This window comes from Abramis brama (genome assembly GCF_963993115.1).
Source record: "Abramis brama genome assembly, chromosome: 5".
Classification (NCBI taxonomy): domain Eukaryota; kingdom Metazoa; phylum Chordata; class Actinopteri; order Cypriniformes; family Leuciscidae; genus Abramis; species Abramis brama.
Genome location: NC_139967.1, coordinates 12,497,706 through 12,522,976, shown reverse-complemented (window position 1 = coordinate 12,522,976; position 25,271 = coordinate 12,497,706). Strand labels below are relative to the sequence as shown.

The 25,271-nt window shown below is 36.1% G+C and overlaps 1 protein-coding gene across 6 annotated transcripts in view; it reads left to right on the top strand.

The window, feature by feature from the left end:
• Nucleotides 1-270: 270 nt before the first annotated feature.
• Nucleotides 271-25,271, top strand: part of wscd2 (WSC domain containing 2) — a 48,328-nt gene continuing 23,327 nt past the window's right edge. For 2 of the 6 annotated variants that reach the window (XM_084114695.1, XM_084114694.1), the window contains exons 1-3: nt 274-797; nt 9,338-9,430; nt 24,122-24,236. The gene's annotated coding sequence lies outside the window, so the exon portion shown is untranslated. Of the gene's footprint in view, nt 798-9,337; nt 9,431-13,249; nt 13,383-24,121; nt 24,237-25,271 lie in introns of all 6 variants that reach the window. The other 4 variants (XM_084114696.1, XM_084114693.1, XM_084114697.1 and 1 more) reach the window with 4 other exon arrangements.

The following is a 25,271-nucleotide window of genomic DNA, read 5'->3' as shown; positions in this document are numbered from 1 at the left end:
AAAACATGAGTAGCCTAATACAAATTTAAAGTAAATTTAACATTATGTTTAAAAATCAGTTACTAAAATAATTGACTCTTCGAGTTCACATCCTAGACTACTGCCATGTGAATTGAATCAGTCAAAAGTAGGCTTTTTTGATTTCCTGTCACAGTGTTTTTACAAAAGAGCAGAATGTACTGTTCGAGCAGTCGCGTTTAATTCATATCATCTCGATGTATTATTTAATAATGTGTGTCATGCTGTGTCTGTGTGAGAACTCTAGGCAGTGCTGTCGGGCGACGCGGAGCACAAGCTGACGCGCGGCTGCCGCTGTTGCTGTGAACCGCAGGGATGTGAGAAACGCGCCGTGTACGAGAGAAGAGACAGACAGGTCTCCTGACAACATCAAAAGGACAGGACACCTCTCTGACCCGATTCAGTGAAAAACAGGAGGCGAGGAGCAGGTACTATGTGGCCGCGTTGTGGGTGCTTGCGTGCGGCTCTGAGCGCGCGACGATGTAAAAGGCAGCGCGTACGGATTCTGCGGCAGTTGTGATCGGGAATAACTGGGATTGGAAAACTCAGCGGGGCATGGAAAACCACGCTGATCACTGAGCAAATAATCAACCAGACAGTCATTTGCAGACGTATTCATTGTGTGCGCCTCTAGGCGCACCGTTCTTCGATCGATCACTACAGTGGAACAGACACACAGTGCATTTGAATGCGAATTTATACTCAAGGGGTTCGGTGCAAGTGATTCCATAGTTTCTACCCTGCTCAATGCAAAGCTGCTGGAAAGACCTTACAGTCAGGTAAGCAGTCAATATACAAGTTTATCAAGCCGCCAGACGACAAGAGTGTAAGGTACTGATTGAGAGTGACGTTTTAGGAGCAAAGTGAATTGGAGTCCGCATCAACAGAGTTCATATGCCAGCGATGTTGCACCGTCAACTTAGTCTTCTGTTTTTTGATTAGTGGAGAAAATCTTAATTTTCTTCATTTTAACAGCCCTTTAGGGATATGAAATCTGTATGCACAGAGTGATACAATAATATTAGAAAACGTTGTATAAAATAGTTTTAGATGAATTAGATAAAAGTCACACTGCAGGACACCCCTCTGACTGGCTGACAGATGTGTGTTATATTCATCTATCATGTTAGACTTTTTTTTTTTTTTTTTACAACGCTAATGACATGAAATAGCCTATTCCATAGAAACTTTTTTTAATAGATGCATTAAATACGTACAGTGCATTAAAATAATATTTTTATTTTATTTTTAAAGCATTGTCAAGCCATTAAAACATTTTTGCTGTAAATGAATTGATTTTTATTTAGCTGTAGTTCCAAAGAATCGAAATATATAAGGGCATTGCCAAAACATCTGAAAATAATCGCTAAAAGCCCCAGTATTGCATGATATTATACAAAAATATTTTTTTGATGATGTAAAAACAGGGTCCCAGTATACTGTAGATCTAGCATATCAGATTATTTGACTTTAAAATATGGCATATTTGGGTTAATTCCGACCATTTGCACCTCCTATCAGCATATATCTGAGCTTAAACATAGATTTCACATTTGCTTGTATGCTAACTATGTTTCAAAGGATTTTTTTTACATATCCTTTGAACTGACACTCATTATGCAGATGCACCATTGTAGTGACATAAATGTGTTTATTCATAATGACATAATTCATTAATCTTTATAACAGGATCAGTTTTGATATCAGTGCTGATTTGAATAATGTTTGGTGCTTATGTTGAAGAAATGCCTTTATCATCAGGTACTCTAAAGCTGTGGAATGTTCAAAAGGAGTTGATCTCTTTGTGTCTTGTGAACCTAATATTGGTGTTAAATATTCTCAAGAGCCAGTTTTGCACATCAAACAGAACTTCCAAACGAAATACATATCATAGAGAGTTCTCAACTACAAAAGCAAGTGGGCCCTTTCACATTTACAAGCGTCTGGATGTCTTGCGTGTGTCTGTAACTCATTTGGGAGCGGTTGTGTAGAGCTTGACTTGTAACAAGGTTTAATAACTCACTACTGTCTGAAATGCTTCTCTGCAAATTAGCAGCACAGTGTGTGTTTTATGATTCTGTTCATTCTTAGTCACTGAGATGCAGTTGCTATAGTGAGTTGCCCTCTTCATAGTCTCTAATCATCCACATATTCCCACATTCTGCTAGAACATTGTTTTTTTGTCTTTTAAAATCTTTTACTGAAATGTAAGATGGTTCTCCTCTCTTTCAGCCTCTCTGCCTACCTTCTTACCCTTTGAGTGCTAAACCACATCTATAATTTAATCAATCTCTCCCTGTTAATATGTCATTTCTGAAAAGCATTTTCTATTCAGAATATTGTTTAAGATAACTTTTTCATGCTCTAAAGGAGTGCAAAACCAAACCAGCAAAGATAAAACGAAGAAAAGTAATGAAGCCGGCCCGACATGACCCTTCAAACAGCTGGGGGGTATTTTAGTTTGCATAAGAGAACAAACACGTTGGTAGTGCTTTACATGAGCTTGTTTCCTGTGCATTTCAATACTAATGCTATTCTGGAATTTTAGAATTTCCTTATTAGATAAGTAGATTACAATTTAGTATATGTTTTTTTATTATTAATTAATTAATTTATTTTTTACATAACTGACCAGCTGCAAGGCTGTGTCGTGTTAATCGGTTGTGTTCATCATACATTCAGTGCTCTGGGCTGTTATTTATGCGTTCAGTGGTGTGTGAGATTAATTAGTCTGTATATCTGAGAGTTATGAAACTCCTCTGATCGGAGGCTGTGTTCCATGTGATTTGCTATCGGACACAAAGCGCCAGATTTACCAGAGTCTTTAGGACATATTTGATGCCATGTCAATCACCAGATCAGTGAGACTGTAAAACCTTCTGTCATAAACTGGGTGCTCTATTTTCAAAGTAGAGCACTACATTTTTATCTAAGATTCCTTCCATTCAGAAACAGTTAATCAATACTTCAAACTTTGTTTTTTTCTCTCTCAGGATTTCAGAATTGTATTCCAACATCTAAAGATTTGTCTTTTATCTTTACTTCATACTTGGACATTTAGTTGGTAAAATAGTACATAGACATGCAATCTCATGTAATGTTTTAATATTTCAGGTTTTGTCCCAGAATCAGGTACTTTTAATTAATCAAGGGCACTTAATTCATTTAAAGCAGTCAATTAAAGACTTTAATCACCAGTCATGATGTTAAATATGACACTGCAACATTTTATTTTAATTTGTGATTGCAGTTCTTTGCCTAATCAGAACTGAACTGCTATTCAAAAAATGAATTATTCAGTTCTGCTCTATTACTCGGAAATCAACTGGTAAATTTGGCCTGAATGTGTCAAATCTCTGCTGTTGCTCAGTTAGATAGGGAACTAAACTAGAATTTAGCAATCCGGTGGAGGAAATCAATCTACTTTTTCCTGGGGTGTTGTAATTGCTGAGTGCACATTGAATGTCATATTGAACTTTATCCATGTGTCTGAAGCCAAATGTGGAACAGACAGGGCTATACCATCATGATGTGTCTGCAAGATTTGAGAGAAACCGAATTTATTTACCATCCTTTTACATTGTTTACCAATTGGACAGATTATAATTCATATTTTATGGGTAGACAGGTCAAATCTGAGTTTTCAGTGTTTCGTCTAACATTGGAATTTCAACTAGTTGCCATCCATTAAAAAAAAGTAATTCAAATAATAAATCTAATCGCGCCATCCGAGACTGATGTTAATAGCAGATATTAACAAGGGCTACACTGCCATTCAGTTCCTAACAGATTTTTTTTTTCCCAACAACAGCAAGTCTCTGGATGAAATTAGAAAAATAATAAAATATCATATATCTTATTTTTAACAATTGTCCCCAGAGCTCTGTGATTCTTCCAAGTGTTTCTCCTTGATTTATCCTTTTGGATTTGGTTGTACTGTATTCATCACTTTACTCTTAATTTCCTGTTATCCTGTGTGCTGAGTGTACTGTATGAGTTGAAGACTTACTGTCTATCGCTGAACTCTCTTCTTGACCTTGGCAGAGTTTAAGTTGATTGCATTGCTGCAGATGTGTGTCTTGGCCTGCATACAAATGTGCATGTCTTAAAGATGTTTCATCATGAGATTATTGCGTAAGATGGAAAAACAAATGCCCTGCGTCCAAATATGCATACTTCCATATAATAGGTGGTTATTATGTCAGAATTCACAGTATTAATTAAATAGTAGGTGAAAATTATCGGGTGACCTACTACTTCTGGCAAGATTCTGAAGTGTGCTTTCAATGGACACTTTACTATTCCATGAGGCCATAGGAGGGGATTTGTGAAAGGCAGTGAAGTGACACAACTGACGGCGTAGGTCACATGACAATGACAACATGGCGGATATAGTGTGTCATGCTATATAGAACATGCTTTTTTAACGGTCGTGAAGCAAGTTTCAAACCAAATGTAGTACATGCCTGTACTATACAGTATGCGGTTTCGGACGCAGTGATGGGCTGTTCCAAAACGTTTTGGAAAGTTCAGACTTTTTGGTATTGAATTTTATAGTTTTGGTATTTATTTAATTGAAAGTATATTTACTGTATAATTGACAATTCACTAAGCTTGTTGCAATGAATTTTAGAACTGTCTTTACCCATGAAGAATACTGCCTTAGAATTTGTCCAAAATTTAGATATCTAGGTGGCACCATAAGTACTTTGTGTACCTTTTTGGAACTGCCTTCACTTCAGGATTGTGCATATGATGCTCACTGTGTTTTGGAACAGAGCTTGAATTGTTGGCTACATGGATATTAACTTCAGATATTGCATTTATTGTATCATCAAAGTTCAAGAGAGGGGTGGTGGATGTGTTTAAGTCTTTTATTTTCAGTTGAATGAAAGGTTTGTGCGTATTATCTTTCTTTAATCATCCCTGTCCTCTGCTTGACCAATCGCTGAGGCACAGCATCATCCTGAGGAAGATCACTCTAAGCTCTTCAAGTTGAACTCTTGAGTCGCAGTAAGTGATGTTTGCATTTAAGATGCCTGAGCTGTCAGAGGATGTGAAGTCATGCCAGCATAAACATAAATCTGTTGTTAATTCTTGGCTCAGAAAATGATTTCATTTTAAAATTCAACAGCTTTAACTTACTGGCACTTTTAGCACTGATTGAGTTTACTGGCCGTTCAGAAACTCAAGAAAGTGTGTTATTTTTCAGATGGTAAAATACTTTTTCCTATTCCAGCTTAATATGCAGAGACAAATCTAAGTAAACCATTAGTGTACACACGGGCTTGCTTTGTTTGTTTGAGAATCCCGACCATCCCAGCATAGCAAATTGTTTGAGTTTGGGGCAGGGCAACGGTTTGCTCATACAGTAGTAGGACAGCAGGAGTTTTTTGGGAAACCTGTTTGAAAACAATCACTTTTTTTGCAGTTGATGCTAGTGATAGAGCTAGCGGCTCTTCTGGCCGGTCTTCCTTCAAGTGCAACTAAACCTCTACAGATGATCCAGAATGCTGCAGCTCGTCTTGTCTTCAACGAGCCCAAGAGGGCCCACGTCACTCCTCTGTTCATCTCTCTGCACTGGCTACCTCTCGCTGCTCGCATCAAGTTCAAGGCATTGACGCTTGCTTACCGATCTATCACAGGCTCAGCTCCCTCCTACTTTAACTCATTCCTACGAGTCTACATCCCTACCAGACGCCTACGATCAGTCAACGAGCGACGTCTCGTGGTTCCATCGCAGAGAGCCACAAAATCACTTTCCAGAACATTCTCATTCACAGTTCCATGCTGGTGGAACACTCTCCCCTCCCTCATCCGGAATGCTGAATCCCTGACAACCTTCAAAAAGCATCTGAAAACCCATCTCTTCCGTGAGCACTTAACCACATAAAAAAAAAAAAAAAAAAAAAAAAAAAAAACCCTCCCCTTTCCCTCTAAAAACCTCACTTATCGGGCTTATGCTACTCTGAATAATGCCTGAACTTTGTATCTTGAGCACTCCTTGCGTAGCTTTGGTTTTTGCCTCTTCATGATGATTCGCTTAATCTAGTCCTGCTTTGTAAGTCGCTTTGGATAAAAGCGTCTGCCAAATGACTAAATGAAAAAAAAAAATGAAATGATACAAATATGGCTCACTTCGCTATTAACAATAGATGTTATTCACCACACTAAACATGCTGTACTCACTAATTTCTGACAGCGTTATCAACAAACAATTAGGGCTCAAAATAAGACTTTTTGATGGTGTTTCCTCTATTTCTCTTCATCAATGGAGAAGAGATAAACTACTGAGCTTTTTGATCTGTTACAAGGAAAGCCTGAAGAATGGGTTGAGTGCAGAGCAGCCGTATACATCTCATCCAGATTTTAAGATTAGTCCCGGATTATCAGCAACACTGAGCTTTTTCAGTAAATAATACTCAAGTAAATGCTGTTTGGACAGGTGGTGGGATATGAGAGAACAGAGCAATATTTTCTTTCTTTTTTTCTTTTTGTTGTGAAGCCCTGATTTGTTTTGTTTTAGTTTTTTTTGGATGTTGGTTTCCTATGCAGCTTTGTAAATTTATAATAATTCATTAAATTAATATATAATTGACAGTTGTCCCTGCTAACCAATTTCTTGCATGGAAATCTTTTATCTTTCATATCTCTCATAGGGCTCATTGGCCACATATTAAATTAAATTTGGTAAGTGAGTCAGGTCCTGATCACTTACCATTCATTAAGGTTTATTTTTTGCAATAATGATGGGCTTGACTGTTTGTTACATGTATGTTATGAATGTTATAGCTTACATAATTTACACATACCTCATGCTAAACTTTTTATGAATCAATCAGTTGGCAGCCTGGCCAGTTGGTCTAATGATTTGCTTCTTAATTAGCTTCTGTTTCAAGTCTGGCCAGATGTTTTAAATCCTCTGTGACTGATATAAGAACTTTCACATGCCCACTGGAATGAGCTGGATGCAGTCTGGAGAGGTTTGTGTGAGTTATTATGAAGGTGTGAGCAGGGGGTGTTTGAAAGCTGGCCTCCAGATGCTACTGTTTTGTCAACCTTTTACAGCTAAGCCATGACTAATTTATTTACTGCATGGATGATGGACCTTTGGTCGGTTTGATTAATGACCATGTTAAAGCAAGAATCTTGCTGTTTTAGATCAAAATTAGAGAATGGATTGTCACACTGGAGGTAGTAGTTTAGAAGTGAGACTAAAAGTAGAAATGCCATATAAAGATAGGGAATGTATAGGGCATGATACCATATGAGTAAAGTATCTAATCCTTAGTCATTTTTATCTAAGAGGTGTATCACCATATAGCCTAGTTAGGGACTTGCAGACGACAAAATGAGCTATGTATAGTGGAATTAATGGGACCCTTTAAATATCTATCAGTGTGACCAAAACATCACATTCTCAGTCATTTTATGTTAATGTAATGGTATACATCACAATATAGTTAATATAAGGAATTGCAGAAGACAAAACAAGCTATGCATAGTGGTTCATAAAGGTCAAAGGGGAATTAATGGGAACATGGCCAGGCTAATTATAGGCTTTTTGACTTTATCGCACATAACCAAGATAAAGAGGCTGGCTGCTGACAGTTAGAGATTTATAATGGTGAACTAATGGTGACATTATTCAAGGTCAGTCTGTTGGTCTACTTTTAATGATGGAGACCTGAGTAAGGCAGCTTCCACAGGGGCTTGAACATTTGGTAATAATCTTGAATGGTTCATGTGGTTTAGCAAATGGAGGAGAAAGTGTGATTTTTCCAGCAAAGAGTTTCAAGGACTGTAGGAGAAGGAAATAAAGTACTTATCCAAAGAGACAGTTATAAAGAAGTCTATATGAAGATGGAGGCATTCTGTTTTGTTTGAGAAACTAGTGGCTGATATTAATCAATAACTGAATCATTGTGAATTAATGACTTTGATGAATTGAAATCTGTAGATTCATTAACTAATTCAAACCATTGTTTCATTTCATCAGATATGCTTCACAGCTGTAAGGCAGCCATCTCAGTCTCTTTATTGAAGGGTAGACTGGTTACTGAATGTGACCCGGGATAATGAAGAACTGATTGTGTGAGTGAGAGAGACACAGAGGACCCTGAGAAAGACGCTCCTGAAAGGGAGAGAGAACGAGGATAATAGGGACTTAAAAGTGGTCTTGAGATAACATTCACCTTGTCAGTAGGCTTGCAGCAAGCAATAATTACCCACTGAGAATGGCAGACCTGTGCTTGTTCAACAGTGAACTCTTCAGTCGGCTCAAAGGACGGCCTTTGTGGGTGTGTGTGAACCTGAGAGGGTGGCCGTACACAGGGCCACCACACTCTGGGGTCCTGCCAATGTTCACTCCCACTTTCAATCCAATCAGGATGTTGGATGAAATTACCAGACACAATGGTGGCAATGTGAGATCAACTTTCACCAATGGAATGGAATAGAACAGAATCAAAATGAATGGAAGTAAATGGCTAGGAATGGCACTCTGTATAATGGAATGAAATAGAATAGTGTGGAACACATTATGTGTAACAATAGAATGCAATGGATGAAATAGAAGGAAATAAAAGAGACAGGAAGGACTGTGATATCCGCTTGCTCTGTAATGCACACACAGCTCTCCCGATCCATGGAATTTAGCCGTATTATGCTTAATTCCTTGAAATTAATTCCTATTCTGGAGTAATTAATGCACTCTGATGGAGATGATCAGTGAGAGTGAACGGGAAAGATAAACAGACTGCTGCTGTTTTAGGCTTTCCTCTGTCTTTTTTTCACCCGTATGCTGTGTTTGTTTTATTAATGCAGTCATTATACACCTGGTAATTACATGCTAATGGTGCAGGATCAAATCCGAACCAAAACAACCAAAAACACTGAAAATAATTAACCCTGTTAACTGAATGTAATTTAGACTGAGAGTAAGAGCATTATTGTGAGGTTGTGGGTCGCTTTAAATGGGGGGCAGCACAAAACATTGAGTGATTTGGATAATGTTAAACTGTTCACAATGTCTTTAAGGGCATTTTTGCTTTTACAAATGTTACAGTAATTTGCATACATTTGCATACAAAGACTTGTTTTGTTGACTTGACACAAATAATGCTTTTGTACAGATTCACTTTTGTTTTGAAATAGTGTCAAAAATAGGTTGCAAGACCCTATTTAGTTGGTTTATCATTCATCTCAGCCTCCCTAAAGATCTGTGATTATGTGATCTCTCTGCAGGTTTACTGAAAGCAGTGGCTGTAAGTCGTTAATAAACTTTAAAGTTTGTAACAAGCTTTTTCTTTCCCTTTAGTCATTGAAGGAGTCCAATGCACACCTAGCTGTCCCAGACGAGTGCTCCACATCTCTCATGCGAATGCTCTCCATTCCCTTGAAATCAAACAAGGTTTGTGTGCCATTTAGAATAGCTGAAATTGAATTGAGGTTACAGATTTGCAGATTAAATGTACAGATTAAAATTAAAATGAATTGAAATTTAACGTAATTCATATAACTAAATTCAGTAAATTTTTCCTGTCATTCAAATTATACTTCCTGTGGATTGTGGCCAATTCAGTTAAAAATGGAACTCATGAATTGAAAGGGGAACTAATTCTTAAGGTCTGAATTTTGCCAACCCTGGCAACCAAATACACCACAGTTAATGAGACCATACTGACACCTGTCATTTGATTGGTTTATTTAAAAAGTTGTACTTCTCACACTTAAGTCAAGTTTGGGGTCGGTAAGATTTTTTTTAATGTTTTTGAAATATCACAGATGCTGCATTTATTTAATCAAAATACAGTAAAAACTGTAATATTGTGAAATATTATTTCTGTTTAAAATAATGATTACTTAATTTATTACTATGATGACAGCTACATTTTTTACCAGACATTACTTCAGTCTTCTGTGTCACATGTTCCTGCAAAAATCATTCTAATATGCTGATTTGGTGCTCAAGTGACAATTCTTTGGACGCTTTGAATAGTTCAAAAGAGAGTTTAAAAGAACAACATTTAATTGACGTTTTGTAAAATATTAAATGTCTTAACTGTTACTTTTTTGCAACTTTTTTGCAATGTCTTAAGTTTTCACAATTTCATGTATCCTTGTTGAATAAAAGCATTAATTTCTTTAAAAAAATTAAGTTTTACTTACTGACCCTAAACTTTTGAATGGTACTTGCAATAGTTGTGGGCTTAAAGGGTTAGTATTTCTTTCATTAATTACTCCCTAATGTCGTTCCAAATTCGTAAGACTTTAGTTCATCTTCGGAACACAAACGAAGATCTTTTTTATGAAATCAGAGAGCTTTCTGTCCCTCCATAAACACCTACGCAACTGACACTTTGACGCTTCAAAACTTTCATTAAAAAAATTGTAAAACTAATCCGTATGAATTTAGTCTTTTATTCACATATAAACATTGATCAGCGAGCATAAACAGAAGCTCAACCTAACATACTTGACACGCCAGAGCAAACCTCATTGGTTCTTGCTCAAACGTTCTGCGGTAACACACGAGAATGAACCACTGGTTCTCACATGTCAACAAACATGCTTGAGCTTCCGTTTACCAGATCTGATGTGTGAGTTGATGAATGTTAATATGTGAATAAAAGCCTAAATTCAATCTGTTCATCATATAAAGCGATTGTGTCTCTTTAGAAAATTTGGATTAAACCCGCTCAATTCATATGGATTCATTTTATGATCTCTTTTTTAACTTTTTAAAACGTCAAGGTGTCAAAGTTGCGCAGCTGTCTGAGGGACAGAAAGGAACAGGTTTGGAACGACATGAGGATGAGTAAATAATGACAGAATTTAAATTTTGGGGGGAACTATCCCTTTAAGCCCCTCAAATTTGCCCTTGCCATTAACAGTCCTTATTCATAAATAAGGGCTACGTTAAGATTGAGGGTAAATATTAAACTCATCCTGCACAGCTCATCCTTCAGTCGGGACTTCTTTCATCCCTTGTCACCATGTACAAATAACAGTCAGTAGCACTCTGTTTAACAGCATTAACACAGTGTTTTATAAACAGGATTTTAGATTTACTCTATTGAGACTACAAAAAATGTAAACCTCTGTGGTGGCAGTGTGTCTGTGGTCTAATGAGTCAGTCTTCACTTACACTGGCATGAGGCATTTCCCATATTTCTGTAGAATGTGTTTACTTTGGACAAATCATCAAACACTTTGCTCCTGCCAAAGAGGAGAGCTTAAACAATGCTGTCAGGCACATTAGGAATGTCAACATCTATTCCTGCATATGATGATGGTGGTGGTGGGGGGGTCCTGACTTTTAGTGACGTAATGGGTACGAACAATTGTGATGTGCAATTATTCTGTCAACAAAGGAATCTTATCATTTCACCATTGTTGAATAAACCTGCTGAATAAACACAGCTCAGGATATAGACCGTGTAATCAGTCAAAATGGCCAAAGTCTGCTTCACGCAGGTCGGATCTGACAACCGGACTTCATGATGATGGAGGTTTTCTTCCCCCAAGCTAATGTATTACTATATTTCTGCTGCAGATTATTATAAACACGCAGTCTTTTCTTTCTCATGCAGGCACCTTTCTTCTTGTTCGCCCCTCCCGTTTGTGTTCTTCCGTTCATCTCGTAGTTCACCCTACTTCTGCAATTTATCTTCCGCCCACTCTCTCAAGACTCGCCAGCTCTTTGTCTTGCTCTCGCTCTCTTTCGTAGTCTCTTTTTCTTTTGCACTCTCAGCTCATTTTTTATTCATATTCAGAATGGTTTCTGAAAGGAAGAACGGAAACTTCAGTGCTGCATGCGGGCGCTCAGCAACAAGGACATTTGCAGCACACACCCACTCACAGGCGCTGACAGACGTCTTTTTATGTGCATGTACGCAAGCCATGTGTAGCCTTCAAGCAACTGATTTTTTTTTGTCCCTGACTCTTCATCAATTAAAGGGATAATTGACAAAATAATTATATCACCCTCATGTCATTTCAAATCTGTTTGATGCCCTTTTTTCTGTGGAATACAAAAATGGATATTCTAAAGAATGTGCTGGTCCCTCTTTCCCATGCAGTTAAAATTAATTGGGTGCTTTCAAGTTTCAAAATAGGTTGCATTAGCGTCATAAAAGTACCATAGAAGTGGATTCTATGTATTCAAATACTTCAAAATGTATATTGTAGTTAATTGATAATCTTGCCCACTGAGACCTCGGGCCATATGTGTAAAGCCACTCGGTAAAATTTTAGTCTTAAGTCTGTCAAAATTCTAAGAATTACATAATTTTACTCTTATTCATAAGGAGTTGAGGTATCATCAAGGTATTTATCTGACAAAATTATTTCAAGTCAAGTCACTTTTTACAATACAGATTGTTTCAAACCAGATTTACATTGAGTACAGCAGCTCTAGAAGAAAATAGTGTCATTGTCCAGCTTGGAATATTTTGCTATGAAATGACGCTATGCCCTGGTAAAATATTGCAGAAAATTTTCCCTGATAATAGTTCAACAATTATCAGCTTTTTAGAACTAATGATGTCAGATTGTGAATGAATCAAGCTTTTGATCTAATCTGTCAAACGGTTTTATAATACAGAAAACAAAAAGAGCACTCAAGGTGGATATTTGTAGAAAAAAGACAGTGCAAATGTCTTCTATTGTTTGTCAGCGATGAAGCAGCTCTTTATTACATGTGCAGCTTTGAGAATGACTCAGACAACTCAGTAAGTACTGATGAAAGGCTAGAAATGGCTTGTTCAGGCTGATATGTGAACAAGCCATTTGTGAATCAGACTAAAAAAAGAATCAGATCAGACTCAAAAGAATAATTTGTCCATGAATTGGAGATGGCTATTGGAAATGGCTACTTCTCTCAATGGTCAAGGAGAGGTAGAGCAATCTCATCTGATTTTCAGTGAACAGTGACACACAAAAATCATATGGCTTTCATATAGACCACTTTTATGATATCTTTATAGTGCTTTTGTGTCCTTTTGAAGTTTGACAGCTTCAGTTTCTGTTCATTGTAACTGCATGGAAAAAAGACCAGTACAGAATTTCTCCTTTTGTATTGCACAAAAGAAAAAGTCATACAGGTTTGGAAAGACATGAAAGTGAGTGAATGATGACATTTTTGGGTGAACTTTCCCTTTAACATGGAAAGACTCAGTAAAACCTTCTTTATTGGTTTCTTGGTTCTCTGTCTCTCTCTCTCTCCTAGTCTCTCAACTCAGGAAGGATTTGAAAGACACAGTGCTCTCCTGACACACATCAAGAGCCGAATTATGTGTTCCTCCTGCTGTTCCATTGCTCTAATGAGACTAACCCAACTAGAGCTCTAGCTGAAATGAACGGTATTGCACTTAAATACTCATCCAGCAAGCCTCTCTTCTCTTCTCTTCTCTTCTCTTCTCTTCTCTTCTCTTCTCTTCTCTTCTCTTCTCTTCTCTTCTCTTCTCTTCTCTTCTCTTCTCTTCTCTTCTCTTCTCTTCTCTTCTCTTCTCTTCTCTTCTCTTCTCTTCTCTTCTCTTCTCTTCTCTTCTCTTCTCTTCTCAATGGGCAAGGAAATCATTTGGGTGGGAGGTGAGAAAATAATGACTAATATAGCAAGTTTTTGTGTGAAAATTCAGCTGCATACCTGAAATCAGCAATTGGTGTACCAATGTATTTATCCCCCTAAAATTGTAATGAAATCTTACAATTTTTATAAGAAAACTTTGCTATCTTCATTTGCTTGAGGGGGAGATTTGGTTATTTATCAGGGTTGAGTCTGGTTTTCTCTCACCTTTTGAGAGGAGTCAGTCTAGACTAAGAGGCTTTAGGAGCAAAAGACAGACAGGATTATAGTGTCTCACAGTCAGTTTACTGTAAAGTTTAGATGTCACATTTGACTTCTTTGTGTCTTAGGCTCATTTACAGTACCATTTAAATAATGAGTTTTTTTTTTTTTTTTGGATTAACCAATTACATAATGTAAAAATTATTTACATGCTTAGTTGTTATCAGACCTAATGTCTCAACTTTATTTAGTTTTTACTAATGTTAATTTAGTAATATTTGTATATTATCTATTTATAATATTTTTATATAATTTTAAATAATAATTGATAGATATTTTTATTATATGCACAGAAAATACTTTTTTATCTGATTTTTTTCTTCTTCTTTTTTTCCTGTAATAAAATTTCCTATGCAGCAGGTATGTGTGGGACATATTAAATATATATATATATATAAAATAATATAAAAATATAAGTATGTTTTTGTAAGTAATTTAGAACTTAGTTGATCTGAGTTGAATTTGACTTGGGATTTGTACATTGATTTGTTTTGTTTTTGTTTAGCAGAAGATTGCACTGGCGTATATGCTGTGATCTGTATCAAGGCAGAAGGTTCTTGGCTCTGATCTGGTGGTCTGTGTGGGTGGGTGTTTGACTGACATTAGTCAGATAACAAAATCCATCCTGGCCAGGCTCAAAAATATTTTCATATTACTGGCCTGTTGATCCCTCTCCCTCTCCCTCTTTTGCTCAGATATGCTGAGGTCAGCGTGTGGCAGATTGAAGTAGTTGGGCAGGCTTGTGTGTTTGTATTCGGTGCTTTGATTTTTTTATATTACTGTGTCCCAAGGGTTTATGATCCCTATATAAGAATATGAGGTCCAAATTACACCCAAGTGAGCTTTTGTTAACCCATTAAAAAAAGAATACAGTAATTTTGTGTGTGATGTGTTGTAAATAAAGCGGGAAATCGCCGGGGGTTGGGAACAGCATCCAGGAAGGTAGAGACACACTCCTGAGGAAAGATCAGTGAAGCGTTTTTCCGGCTTGGCTATAGTGTGGAAAAACAGACTGTTCCTCTAAGTTAATTAATGACGCTGTTGACCAAAGGTGACACAGGAAACACTGCCATAGTGATCTCTGCTGTGAGTGTGTGCATGTGACTGTTACTGCTTGAGTTGCCTTATTCAGCTTATCTCTTGATGTTTTTCCTGTACATCGAATCAGCTTGCATCAGTCTCTGTAATAAAAACAATGTTTATTCTAGGAGCTAAATGTGTTGTTTGACTGATATGAATTGCAGTAATAAGTATGGTAAAAAAAACAGTCCGCGGGCAGTCGTTATAAAATGTTTAAGGCGGTAATACTTTACAATAATGTTTCATTTTGTTATAATTAGTTAACTACATTAGTTAATGAATTAACAATGAACATTACAGTATTTAATAATCTTTGTTAATGTTAATTTCAACATTTAATAATACATTGTGAACACTTTACAATAAGGTCTCAGATACATGTTCCTCGATAACAACCGCTGAAAACGGATAACACAGGCTCATCCGGGTTACTGAAGTCAGCAGCGCTTGCTAGGAACGTTTTTTCCTCGTGGAAGTTTTGCTTTTAGTGAGCTAATAACATATTAAAACTCAGTCGAATCAATATTTTGTGTACAGTTATTTAATTATGCCATCCAGTATCATGGCCTCGCTCTCTCTTGTTTCATAACTAACAGGTACGATTTTAAAACAGTTTAATCTGAAATCAGTATCTCTTATCCCCCCTAATTATCTATGTGGCTTCTGTGTAATAAGTGGTATGACTGTATACCGTATCCCTTAAATGTCCGTAGTTTGAACTTGCCGCGCTAGCAACTGCTTATGTGAGGCGTCATTGAATATATGGGGTTTAATTAGCCTGGCAAGCCAGACCTGCTTCAAGATGTTAGGTCTGGCAACTCACCATTGGCACGGCTCAATCCGAGGGGCGGGATAAACGGATGTCTTTCAAATTCCCTCTGCACGCAATAGGATAGCGCTACAACCAACCAAAGCGTTTTCCCACCAGCAGAGCTAGTAGATTAAACTTTTGCCGTATCTGGTCAGCAAAACTACGAACACATCTTTTTTAAGAATGACTTAAGTGCCGTTCTTTGTTCTTTTCTCAAAGAAAAGCTTAACTCCAAGTCCTCCAGAGCCGAAAAGCCGATTCGAAAGACCACTGTTCGCCAGCAGCAGCTGCCATTCTTTGTTTTCAAGTAGCAGGGAATTCACATGGAACCGTCACAAATCTGTCATCATTATGTTAAGCCCGCCCACCGACTCTATACACGATTTGATTGGCCTGACTAGAGTTTGGTTTTCCCAGCTCGAAAGTCAACGGAGAGTTGCTAGACTACACTGGCTGCAAAATTAATTTTGCTGCCGCTAGGGTGCGTCTACATTTCTAGGCTAGGGTTTAATGAGAATAACAGCAAAACATCTAATCAGTTCAATGCTCATTATCTTGATTGGAATAGCTTGAAAGTTACAGGTCAGTAATTTTTGAATTACTTGGATGCATAGCAATGAGTCAGATATTTCTAGATTTATTCGCTTACTTTTCTGCCTGCAGACGTCTAAGAAATAAAAAGCATTAAAAGCTCTATTTGCTAGGCCTTTTAGATAGATTGACAAAGTTCACCTTGCATGTGTCAAGAGTTATGTTCTGTTTTGGTCATGTTTCTTTGTGTTTTGGTTCTGTCTTCCTTGTCTGCCTGTTTGACCCAGTTTCTCAGCTTTGATTATCATTCTGGGGTACGTTTCTCGAAGCCAACTATGGTCGCAAGTTTCGTCATTACCAACACAATTCAATGAAACTTGCGACCATAGTTGGCTAACAATGCTTTTAGGAAACGCACCCCTGATCAGCTGTTGTTAATTAACTTGTTTGTCCTTGTGTATTTACACCCTGTGTTCGTTCTGTTCTTTGTTCTGTCTACGTCAATGTTGTGGTATTGTGTGTGGTATTATAAGTTCGTTTCCATGAGTGCTTTTGAATTAAAGACCTTATTTATTCGTCTTTGTGCGCTTACTGGTGTACAACAACTCGAGACAGTTTCATACCATTTTAAAATTTGGGATCGGTAAGATTTAAAAAAAAAAATTATATATATATATATATATATATATATATATATATATATATATATATAATAATAATAATAATAATAATAATAATAATAATAATAATTATTATTATTATTATTATTATTATTATTTATATATATATATATATATATATATATATATATATATATATATATATATATATATATATATATATATATATATATATATATATTTTTTTTTTTAAGAGAAGTCTCCTATGCTTACCAGGGCTGCATTTGTCTGCTCAAATACGGTAAAAACAGTAATATCGTGAAATATTATTACAATTTAAAATAACTTTTTAACTTTTTATTTGATCATATTATATAAAAGTAATTTATTCCTGTGATGACAAAGCTCAATTTTCAGCATCATTACTCCAGTCTTCTTTGTGCGCTTACTGGTGTACAACAACTCGAGACAGTTTCATACCATTTTAAAATTTGGGATCGGTAAGATTTAAAAAAAAAAATTATATATATATATATATATATATATATATATATATATATAATAATAATAATAATAATAATAATAATAATAATAATAATAATAATTATTATTATTATTATTATTATTATTATTATTATTATTATTATTATATATATATATATATATATATATATATATATATATATATATATATATATATATATATATATATATATATTTTTTTTTTTTTTTTTAAGAGAAGTCTCCTATGCTTACCAGGGCTGCATTTGTCTGCTCAAATACGGTAAAAACAGTAATATCGTGAAATATTATTACAATTTAAAATAACTTTTTAACTTTTTATTTGATCATATTATATAAAAGTAATTTATTCCTGTGATGACAAAGCTCAATTTTCAGCATCATTACTCCAGTCTTCAGTGTCATATGATCCTTCAGAAATCATTCTGATATGATGATTTGGTGATCAAGAAACATTAATCAAGAAACATCAATTAAGAAACATAAGGAACATTCTTATTATTAGCAACATTAAAAACAGTTATACTCTAAATATTTATTTGGAAATTGTGATACATTTTCTTTTGTTTTGTAACATTATAAATGTCTTTTAATGCATCCTTTCTGAATAAAAACAAAATTTGAAAGCTATATGTAGCACAAAAACATTGTTGATTGTGAAATAATAAACTGATCATCATTTAATTGTTATAAAAAGGTGCAGTAAGTACCTTTTTCATCTGTAAATATAACCTTAGGTTTACAATTATATATAGCCTTTCACAATGGACATTGTCGCAAACATTTCAGAACAATATTGCAATAAAAATGTCTCAGATTCTTAAAGTCCTCTTCTAGCAGTTCAAAGAAATTGTCATATTTTTTTTAGTAACATAATGCTAGCCAAATGTAGTTACTTTACCACATTGGCTTGTTCAGTGTATCTTTTTTGTAGATGTGGCAAAACTCTTTTTGTTATCCTTTAGTGCTCAAACTATAGATAGAAATGTGAATCCTATAAAAAAAGAAGAAAAAAAAAGCTGTACAGCCTCCCAACAGTTGATGAACTCTACACACGTTTTAATACAAGATGCAGGACTCATAAAGTGAGCGGATCTGAGGAAAAACAAGCATTGCCAAATGCACACATACAGTATGGAATATCATGAGAAAGATCAGTGCTATTGTACAGCACATATGTGATGGGATTACTGTTCTTTCAACCTATTTTTGTTGGCTCCGTTTCACTCTGTCCATACCTCCTTCTGTTTCCCCAGATGAATAAAAGCATGAGGATTGAGGGTAATGGACTATGTAATATTATAAAGATTACAATGAGGCACTTCTCTCCAATCCCTCAGTTTAAGCTTCACTGTAAAACCCAATGCTCTTATTGTGCTGGCCATAGAAGCATTACAGTCACTATTAGCTGATGTTAGACATTTTGATTGAAATAGCTTCTCAGTGTCAGCACAATGGAGATACAATTAGACATAGATATTCCCTTACCTTTGCGGTCTAATACATTCTAAATATATATTTCCTCTTTTTGTCTAGATGCCTATTTTTAGGGTTTAATCAGCTATATCTCATTTCCTACCATGCAGTTTTAATGCCATGTTTTCATGACATGTACAGTGTTTCACTGTTATTTTTAGGTTTTGTTTTGAGCTTTATGTATTTTCAGAAGGCTGTTAAGTGCAATAGAAAAACTGTTTAAATAATTAAAACATTTATAATTTTTTAGTTTTGGTGTAGACCTGACCCAGCAAGCAATAGCCGTCATTTCACCGCCTAGGTTAACTGTTAAAGGTACTGTAACTTTTTCACTCTGCTAAAGCATAAAAATACCGTAATATGTTTGCAGATATCTAGGAAACTTGCTGAGTTCACATACTCGTTTCTCTGAAAAACACTTCTACAGCCAGTTATTTTACTTTGAAATGTGCGTTCCGTGTTGGAATGTGTGTTTATGTTTTTGTCTGTGTGATCTCGCCCACTGCTAGTTCACCCAATAGTATTTCGACACCCAGGGATGCCAGTTGGCAGGAAACACAGCTTATTGCAGCCAGCAAACAAACTGGGTCAGAGATTGCAGATTCTACCCAACCTTAAAAGCCTCGGTATCCATCTAAAAATCTCTATGAACGAGAGCATATTAAAACGTGAATAAATCAACTCATCAACTTACAGTGTGTTAGTCTCCTCGGCTTTCATTGTCAATTGTGCTCAAACAACGATCTCCAATATTTTGAATTTGGACTGCAGTACCGATTTCGACCACTAGCTGTCATTCTTACAGACTGCACCTTTAACTATAGACCCGATATTGTCCGCCTATTAGTAACCCAATTCTAGCCAAAATAACCTTGAATTTGGATACATGTAATTTTTTGCCAAAAATAACTGGTGAGATGTATGATAGTCATGTAAGCAAAGTCAACAGTGATTACAAGATGTTTGGTTTCATTTCTTTGACATATTCTATGCGTAGCCTGTGCGTCTATTCTTGAGCTATGGTTAGACGTCTATTAAATTTTCACTGACAGCCCAAATTTTGCCTTGTTTTAGCCTAGCCCAGTGGTTCTCAAACTTTTTTCATCACTCCCCCCTTAAACCTTTAAAAAAATCTGCCCCCCCCCCCCCAAAAAAAATAATAATAATAAAATAAAATAAATAAAAATGGAAAGATAAAAAAAAAGGTGCAATGAAAAACACCTGAAATAGTTTCACTACATCTCTTACAGTAAGAGAGAATAATAATATAGAACTTAACTTTTAATTTAAATAAAACAAAAACATTTAAATATTTCAGTGATGCTTTGGATGAACAATATATAAAAGCGCAAATGTATGACTGCTTTTGACAGCGCCTCACGTCACAAGCTCAGCTTCTTGTTCGTCTTGTTCGTCTTCGAGTTTCGGTCCGCTGAAGAGGTTTTGAGAACCACTGGCCTAGACGTCTGGGCTGTGTTTGGACGGCTATTAGACGTCTTTTAAATGCAAAATTGCTTGTTGGGGAGTCTGACATCAGAGTATGAAACCATTTTCTGAACTCAAGTGCACACAAGCAGTTCGTATACGGTATTGGGAAAAGACACACTTGTCAAGATCTCAAAGAGGTTGTCTTGAGCGCTCAGATAACCCACTTCTCTCACCTGCTACACCCAGGAAAATGGCCTTAAGTGGCGTGTAAACCCTAGTAGCAGGATCAAACGGAGGAGTGGAAATCCCTGCAGATTCTCACTGAGAAATTGTTATGTGGCTGCCAGGTCGTTTGAGCAGGCACACCAGTAATTAATTGCAGTTGGGCATAGAGCCAGTAACAGGCACATGCTATAAGAGATCAGACATCTCTCTAATTAAAATGACTGGCATGAAAACAGCAGGGTGAGGCAGCCTTTGTGTGCCTAAAACAGGCTTTAGCCATGTAACTTATCCAGTCAAGAGATATGATGTCAAGTGCAGTTCATGAGTGTAGGTTGGGGTACATGTTCCTAACAAAGTAAAGAGACTAGTTAAGTCCTTTCCATTAAAATAAATGTATTTTTAATTAATGAATTAACAAGAACCAGGGAAGCCATCTTGCACACTACTACCTCAATGTTTTATATGTGGCGTATTCTGCTCGCATCGAGACGCTGCACTCATTTTCTGTGCACTGTTTTCTGTAACCTAAGGACACAGTACAGGGAAAATATCAGCTGAAACATCGAGAAAAAGTAGTTTGCCAAACTTTACTGTTTGCCCTAGTTTTAGTTCTTTGTCCTATTGATAAAATGTAAATTTTAAACTATTAATTGTTGAACATATGCATAAAGTAAACTCCTTAAGCCAATATCTAGCCTCAAGGTATATGAATGGAAATGACTTTCACATTTTAAATTACTTGGTGAAATCACTTTATACTATAAATGTATATATTTTTATGCTGTATAAAATAAGCTACTCAAGATCCTGGATTCATTTTTATAAAATCATGTTTTATTGTTTGGATGTTTTTTTATTCTGTGCACAAAATACACGCTTATATAAACACTCTTTCTGCTGATGAGCTGACAATTTCACCTGTGTGGGCGAAGGCATGGCGCATCTGTGGTATATCAAATAAAATGACATATAGTAAGTAAAATATGGTCTGATATGTTGAAATGTTACAGTAAATACACAAAGGCCATATTAAGTAGATCACTTGGGCATTCATTGCAAATGTAAGTGCTTGTCAAAGTTTGAAAAATGTGGCGAGATCTTGCGGCCTGTAGATTCTAATGTAAACATCATTACGGTAGCTGTGGAATTCAGCCTTAATCTGAAGTGAAAGCCATAGCTGCTGAACAAAGAAAACATGAGGAGGCAGAGTGAGAGAGAGACAGAGAGAAGGGCCCCTGTGGTTCTGGGGTCATGACACTTTAATGGGGAAATGCTGATGCTGTCATTTTTAACACACTACATGAGGTCCCGCTCTGAACTATTGGCAGGGATTGGGGAATGTCTGCTTTTTACTCAACTAAAGATAGTTTCATGTGTGCTCAGAATAATGTTAATCTCTACTACAAAATAAATCCTAAATAAATAAATTTCCCTTCTGTCAGTCAGAAGAATCAGCTTCTGTAGTGTGTCATGATGGTTATTTCAGCAATCACAATTTCCCGTTGTCATTTAAAGGTTTAATGGCGAAAATATAATGATTTTAAAATGAATAAAAACGGCAACAACATAAAACTAAATGTTGATGTTTTCTAGTGAATGTAAGTGGTGCATTGCAAAAGTCTCATCCATGAGTCTAGAGTGTTGACTTGATAAGATGTAGTTGACAAATGATATATTGCCAAGGCAGATATATCAGCCGATATTTGGCATTTGGCACTAGCCGATACGTTTTTCAGTTTGGCCAATGTGTCGGAAAGGGGACTTTTATTTTGACAGCACTGAGAACACCAGCGCCTGAACGCACAGCACTCCCATTCTCCGTCTTCATTAGTTTACCATTTCTGTTTAACAGTTCTGTCTAATACGTTATTAAACAAAGAAAGTAAATGGCATTAATACAAAAGTATTTGCTTCTATATTGTTAGTAATAGAAAGTCAAACTTTTTCATTTACTATTAGCATTCACTCTCCTGTAACACTGGTAGATAACCACATCTCTTGGCAACTTGCTGACATCCATCTGTATTCTTTACAGAACCTGCCAAACCACAATCACACGTGGAGAGAGTCATTTGTTGGAAACATTTGTTGTTGCTTTATCAAAAATGTGTTTTCCTCAAGGAAATGTTTCTTTAATTTACTGTAAATGTTGTGATTTTGGGGTAGTTTTTTAATTTTATAGCTACAGTTTTTTTTTTTCATATATTTTCTGACAGTTTAGCATGTGAAAACAAAACCTAAAATACAATTCCTCATCGTGTGAACTGCTTGGGTGCATGGAGAGTGTGAAAAGACATCCATGGACTTTCCCCACCGGACCCCAGAGACTTTATTACTTCCCAATCAGTCAAATGGAAAAACAAAGAGTTTTGCACTTGTTTAAAGACTCTAAGCTGAAGCTGACTCTAAGTTAAGCTGAAGTTTTACGGTCTGTATGCGACAGTGACAGCGTGGGTGGTCCCACAGGAGCAGTGGTATTTTTTTATTTACAGTTGGGCATGTGCAGGAAGGGCCCATAATGGCACTGGGGCGATCTGTGTGCTGATGCGCAGTGGCTTGCCTCCTCTAGCAGTAATGGAGTGGGTATTTATGGAAAAGCCTGTGGACTGTAACCTGAGGTCATAGCCCTTAACTCAAGCAAGCCAAGATTAATTCTGACATGGTCTGCCCACGAGTCTCTTCTACTGAACCTTTTTCAGCTTATTTGGTGTGAATGTGAAAAATATCCATCAAAGAACGCCAATCCGGTCAAACTTCAGAGAATAGGTCAAACCACTTTTAAATATCCTGCTACCCTGAGAATGTACTCCAAGTTAGTAATGATGTGTGTAGATATCAGTGTTTATATAAAGAATACATATAAATAAATGAATAAATGTAAATATAAAGAATTAACTACGAACATGTTCCATTAATGTTTGACAGTGAGAAAATCTAATATTTTTGTCTTCATTTTTTATTAGTGTATCTGTTTTGTAATTCACAGTAAAACCTAACAAATTTATTTTTGTGAAATGTTTTGCTTTGAAAGTGTGCCTGCTCTGAATTACAGTACCTTGCTTTAAAATAAAATAAATGGCATTTGTTTTGATATTTTGTTACTGAATGCAATAACATTCATATATTTTAACTGTGACTTTTGTGGGCCAGTGTACTTTATATCGGGGGCCTCAATGCTTTTGATTGTAGATCTAATAGTTTATTATTAGTGTCTTTATTTGAATTGATCTGCGCTCTTTACTATGTCACACTAACAGACGCCCATATGTCTCCAAGCAGTCATGAGTTTTACCACAAGAAAAACACACACACACACACACACACACACACACACACACACACACACACACACACACACACACACACACACACACACACACACACACACACACACACACATTTACAAGCACTTTTAAAGGCCTGGGTCTACAAAGTTAAAAAACATGTGCTTAAGGCAAATTAAAAAAAAAGTGAAAGTGAAAAAAAGTGAAATCCTTGACACCCTGGTGTGCAACATGAATTTAAATGAATTTTCCCTCTCTTTCCCTCCCCTCTCTGTAGGAACTGAGCTATATCTACGCTGAATGAAGTCTGTGTGTTGCTGGTTTAGAATGTTGTCACGATAACATCAGCCTGACTCCGCTCTGACTGCAGCAGGTGGGAGCCCAAGGGTCAGGTAACGGTGGCATTGGGTCATTGTGTGCCCAACACACACACACACACACACACACACACACACACACACACACACACACACACACACACACACACACACACACACACACACACTCACATGCACATTCACGCAAAGTCTGTAGCGAGATGTTAGCTACGGAAATTTCCGTTACCTTCGGAATGAGGCTGATTATGACTGCTTGTTTAAACACTCTGCCTGAATGTTTTTGCCCACTGTGGACACTGGGGTCTTTGAGAGAACTGGAATGGACTACTTCCATCCAGTTATTCACTGGAAATGTATTATTATTTTTTTATTCTAGTAAAAAAATCTAAACTGGTTCATTTACTAATGAAGAAGAATTGTGTCAGATAATAAGACTTGTTTTTAGTTCGCAGTTACCTCACTGTGTTTTGACTACATTCAGATTTATGGTGGAAAATTTTTCCAAATGGATTTGAAAAATAAATTTGTATTTAAGATATATTCTCTAAATACAAAGTCTTAATACCAGTTTTGTTTCTCGGGTAAATTTTCAAGTATAAATATCAAAAAATCCTTTAAACAAGATAATGTAGATATTTTATAAAATTCACAAATGTACACAGGAAGTCTTGTTTTTAAATCTAACAGTTTTTGTGAGGTTTATGGTTAAAACAAAATGGCAATTTATTTTCCGTTCATACATTTTGTAAATTCTCAAAAAAAATTGCATTTCATTGTTTTTAAAAATGCTTTAAATGTAAATGTTTTCAGGTTTTCTAATGGGTATGAAAAATAGACTTGACTGAATATGCACCATTTGCATTTTTTCTCTTATTAGAAAAATTGGAAAAATATTATTTAGGAAAATTGCAGTGTTCGGGAAGCTACTTATTACTTAATATTGTACTAAGAAGTAAGATTGTGACATCATTGTGACACATAATTCTTTTCCTCTGTGTGAAACACATTTTTGGTTAATCAAATTAAGTTTTTGGCACTGTGTATCCCTGAGTGATGTGATGTTGATGTAGTTTTGTTACGAGAAAAGAA